The sequence below is a fragment of the Phalangium opilio genome, unplaced genomic scaffold (genome assembly GCF_054372755.1).
Source record: "Phalangium opilio isolate 3A_F unplaced genomic scaffold, DU_Popi_V2 ptg000091l_1, whole genome shotgun sequence".
NCBI lineage: Eukaryota > Metazoa > Arthropoda > Arachnida > Opiliones > Phalangiidae > Phalangium > Phalangium opilio.
In genome coordinates this window covers 1,593,890-1,598,976 of record NW_028324196.1, presented here as the reverse complement: position 1 = coordinate 1,598,976, position 5,087 = coordinate 1,593,890, and the positions used below count along the sequence as shown (strand labels likewise).

The following is a 5,087-nucleotide window of genomic DNA, read 5'->3' as shown; positions in this document are numbered from 1 at the left end:
CTTGTTTTCCTCGCTGAAGAGAGGATGTTCCTTAGGGTAGGCGGAAAAGTCGAACATCTCCTTCATCTGGGCAAAGTCCCGAGGCAAATCGTCGGTGAAAATCTGATAGGTGAGGCTGTCTGCAATTATACGTAAAAACATTTAATTAGTTTTTTAAAATTGAAAGTAGAAAAAAGGATTTAAATCTAGTAAACGTTTTTAAAAATCATACCTGTGTCGGTAAAAAGAAGTTTGAGGTCGTCGCCATATTTTGCCTTCATAGTGTTGTAATGGAAGTCGTACATGACCAACTTTGAGAGGTCCAAGATTGCGAAACCGGTGTAAATGGGTCGGTCCAACTTGAGGGATTTCTTCAGACGATGGATCCCAACCAGCTCGTTCCTAAAGATGGTGAACCTCTGGAATGTTGGCGAACTGGCCTTCTTGATTGCCATCAAAGTTGATCCTGTTGCGGAGGTTTTCCATCGTCTTCCCGAAAACACTGTTAATAGATACAATTTTTGATTAATTTACGTGTGAAATAATAACTTAGCGTAGCGTAGATGCGTACCTATTTTTGGCCAACTTGAAAAAATCCTTCTCAAAGTCGTTCACTGCCTGCTTCCTTTTCTCCGTGTTGAACTCGATAAATGGTTTTAACCACGCACCCTGCTCGAATGTGAGTATTCGATGGATTTTCCCCAATTTCATCCCCTTAGTGATGTAAAACTTGAGGTTCCGGTAGTGGAGAACATATTTCTCCCTATTGTAGAGCGATGGAACTAACTTTGGAAGGCTATCATGTACGTTAATTTTCAGTTTGTTCAACTGTTCAATCGAATACGGTGAAAGCTCATCCGCGTTAATAACTCTACGTTCGGGTGCTAAGGGTAGACAGTTATGTTCTTCGTGCAAACTTTCCGGGTACTCAAGATCCACCTCCAGGATAAAACCCTGGGGATCATCGTCTGGGTGATTCAAGATAATTTCACGAGTGAAATCTTGACATGGTTGAATCCATCGAAATCCTCTCATCGGCAGGTGATGACACATTACGGTGCCATAAAGGTTATTACAGTCAAGGTAGGTAATGTAAGAGCTACGTTCTGCCGGGTTGAATGTTTCGGGGGGATCCTTATTATTGGCTATGGCTAGTCTATGCGTAATTAAAGAAACACCCCCTCTTATACCCTTCTCAATAAAGAGATGCATATCTGGATTCTGGAGTAGTTCCAATTTCACTTGGGTCATGTGAAGTGCGCTTTGCCAAGCGAAACCAGGACCTGTATATGCGTGCGCGCAATCTAACTTGTAATATTCTAGACACATAGCCCTGAAACTTTCAAAAACATCCGCTAGGATTAAAACGTCGGTCTTAACGTATAAATCATGGTACTCACCGAGGTTAGTGAGTTGGAATTTTTCCCAAACCTTTTGAGCTTGAGAATAATCATCCTCACTAACCTCTTCGTCAGTTAAGGAATTGAAAAAGGCATCCTTGGGTGGCAACTCGGTCTCGTCGAATTTCGTCTCGCAGTTGAAGTAGTCATAGGGGTAAACCTGCTTCCTCAGCAGATGCGGTACTTCGTCAGCGCTGAAGGCAGAGTTTAAACACTTGAACTTATCGGCTCCTCCTCGAGCCAAATTCGATACGAGTGTCTCTAGCGATGCCGGCATGAACCTAATTGAGTCTAAGAATCGTAAATTACCCAGAGAAAACGAAATGTACGTTTCCGAATTCGTGGGGATACACGTAATCTTGTGATCTTTGACCAATCCAATTTTGTCCATAATAAGGTGAGCATCGTAACGACATAAGTTATGCATGAAAACCGGAACGAAATTCCGGGTCCTCAGTTTCAGGTTACACGAATTATGGGCAGCTCCCCTGTAGGTTCCGTTAGTGTGGTCGTGGTCACGAACTTTACAGTCATTTACAGTGAAAGGCTTGTTACATAAGTAACAGGATTGGGCCGAGGCGAATTGCGCCTTTTCTAAGTCTGATAGATTCATGGGGGTGTTATTTTTAATCTTACGCTGAATAATTGCGTCTTCACGCAGAAGGTTTTCTAAAAACTTTTCCGTGGCATCTATCCCTCGATAAGTAACTGGTTTAGAGACTGTACCGTCGTAACTAACGATGACATAACTAAACCCACAGGAGATATGCTGCGAAGTTTTCGTGGTTGAAGAGAGGTCGGCATCGGGATCGCATCGGTGAATTTTACGGAGAATAGATTCGAAATCAGCATAGATGACGTATTTAACCTGTGAAAATAGAAATAAAACTATATTAGATAAAATGTAAACAAAACATTCTCTCTCTCCCATGTATCTTATCGTCTGCTTTATTTATCTTGCTATGGGCGCCGTCTGACGTTAGCCTCAGTAAACTATTTTGGCGCGTTATTCAAAATACCCTGATAAATAACAAAAGTTTTAGTTTACCTTCTGTTGCCATGCGACGTTTTAGAATTCAGGAATAGGTTCCTTTACCGGCATTTCGATCTTCTGGGGTCCGTGTATACTACACTCCTTGATGTGTTCCCTGTAGTTTTCCTCCGAGTTTACGCCGGAGAATCGATGCAGGCAATAACGGCAATAATGGTCCTTGCGATTGTGTGCGGAGAATGACTTTGCTAGAAGTCGACTCATGCTTCGGATTAGGCAGAAATGCTTCTTCTCACCCTCGGTTAATAGCAATAAATCTACTTGACGTGGTTCCTTGACTCTGTTGGAACTCACGTAAAGGGGAAAGACCTCTTTCTCGTATCCGAATACATTAATCGAAAGGTTAGTCACCCGTTCGAAATTCTCAAATTTACCGGTATTTACTTCCACGGGGAACGTAATACCGGCCATGTCCAATTCATTACTATACTCTAGGTACTTTGTTACACGATTCGGGTTATCAGTATAATTGACAGGGTGTAAATGTGCCAAAATTGACCATAAGAAACACTTATTGTCTGTATTTTCCACATTTAAAAAGGCTCTCTTAGCTAAAAGATTTTTAGGGGTTTCAAAGTACGTACCCCCGTGAAGCGGGAGGTACGCTATGATATTAATCTGCAGGAAGAGAATTTTATCTAGAACCCACCCGCTACCACTCGCCTCGAACTCCTCCATTAAACGTTTCAGAGTCATAATACTAAAATCTATCTGTCCGGGGATAATGTCGGAGTTCAAAATAGTAAGGTTTTGGGTTCTATGATAAATTAAATTTTCTACTTCCTCGTCAGTGTCGGCTAACTGACGGGTGTAGCGAGCCCTGACAGTTAAATACCACTTAATCCCTCTATTTCTAGCCAGTTTATTACGCAAGTAATTTTCAATCGCTACCCTATGTCTACCCACGTACAGCTCTACGTCTGTCTCGGTCGCTACGGGTGTACATCGCGCACAAAAAATAGCCCTACCGAGTACTTCCAGTTCCTCTAGCTCGTCGTGAAGGGGAACTTCCGGTGACGCAACGATGGGTTCCTCCTCCTGCTCTTGACCACCACCACCCTCCTGCTGATCCATAAAGCGATGGATGTCGTGGTTCTCCTGGCTGGAAAGGGCTGGGAAGTCATCCTCCTGGTCCATGAACTCGTTCAGGGCACGATTTCCATCGTCGGACAGCTCATCAAGATTTTCGCAAATAGCGGGTGGAGGAGATCCCAGTAGAGATCCATTGATCACACCTTCTTCTCGGTTCATGAACGCGTTCAGGGCACGATTCTCATCGTCGGACAGTTCATCTAGGGAAGGAATAGGGTAGGACGTGGACCGTTTCGGCCGCTTCGTCTCAGGAGTGGATGGGTCGGACGTGGACCGGTTCGGCCTCTTCGTCCCAGGAGGGATAAAGGTAGAGGTTGAGGGGCCCGAGAATGGGATAACAGGAGGAACAAAGGTAGAGGTTGATGGTCCCGAGAATGGGACAAAAGTAGGAGTTGATGGGCCTGCATTGTTCATGAGGGGGAGTGGAACCTTAAAGGTAGAGTGTCGGGCAGCCGCGAGCAACGTCAAATTCGCAACTCTGGTATAAACGGCAGGACATTGCGAGCATGGGTATTTAACATCCTCGTGTTTCTCCCTTTTATGTCTCAAAAGTTCCCTGTTCCCTTGGTAGGAACGCTCACAAATATTACACTTAAACATTCTCAAAGAATGAATGAGATAAGGACAATCTCAGAAAAATCGCAAGTACTTGTAAAAATACGCAAGTACTGGTAAAAAATACGCAAGTACTTGTAAAAAATACGCAAGTACTTGTAAAAAAATCGCAAGTACTTGTAAAAAAAATCGCAAGTACTTGTAAAAAAAAATCGCAAGTACTTTTAAAAATCCCAAGTAATTTCGGTACTAGCCCGTAAACGTTTTTCTTACCCTCTGCAAAATAACTTGCAACAGCAAATGTTACCAAGTATTGAAAAATACTATAAAGCAACTAGCAGCAGGCTAGCTGGAACTCGTCTGAAGTCAGGAACAAAAGTGACTGAGTTTGGACACGTGCCAGGCTTTTATACTCTTGGCGCCGTGCATTTAATCTTTGCCCGAACTAACAAATGGGTTTTTCCATTGACGCCAAGTCGAAAACCTCGCCATGTTTCGAAATTCACGCCAAGTTTCAATCTAGTTTGTTTATTTACAAGTTTCCTAGCATAAACAAACATTGCGGCGTCGTCCATTTAATCCCTGCCTGAACTATCATATGGGTTTTCCCATTGACGTCACGATAAGAGCCACACCATGTTTCGAAACCGTGCCATGTTTCGAAATTCACGCAAAGTTTCAATCTAGTTTGTTTATTTACAAGTTTCCTAGCACACATTGCAACCCCAACTATCATCCCATGTCGACACTCAGCGTTTCATACATGCGCTTATCATGATTTCTAATTATTGACATAGGCCATTTATTTACCATCCGAGTTTCTCTATTCACGGTCACCGACCTCGTTATTTACATTTCCTATCCTTGAAATAGGCCTATCAATAAAGAGTTTAAGTTGAAATAATTTCACAAGTTTATATTTAGAAGTATTGAATTCGGATATTAAGTTGAAATAACTCCTAAAATTTGGAATATGTCTATATATTCAGTTAAATAGTATTAAATTTGAA

At 42.4% G+C, this 5,087-nt stretch overlaps 1 long non-coding RNA gene across 1 annotated transcript; it reads right to left on the bottom strand.

The window, feature by feature from the left end:
- Positions 1-217: 217 nt before the first annotated feature.
- On the bottom strand, positions 218-1,046 carry LOC149644102 (uncharacterized). The gene is made up of 3 exons (XR_016372051.1): positions 767-1,046; positions 551-693; positions 218-481 (listed from the first exon to the last, which is right to left on the bottom strand). It is a non-coding gene; the product is annotated as an uncharacterized LOC149644102 (long non-coding RNA).
- Positions 1,047-5,087: the final 4,041 nt, after the last annotated feature.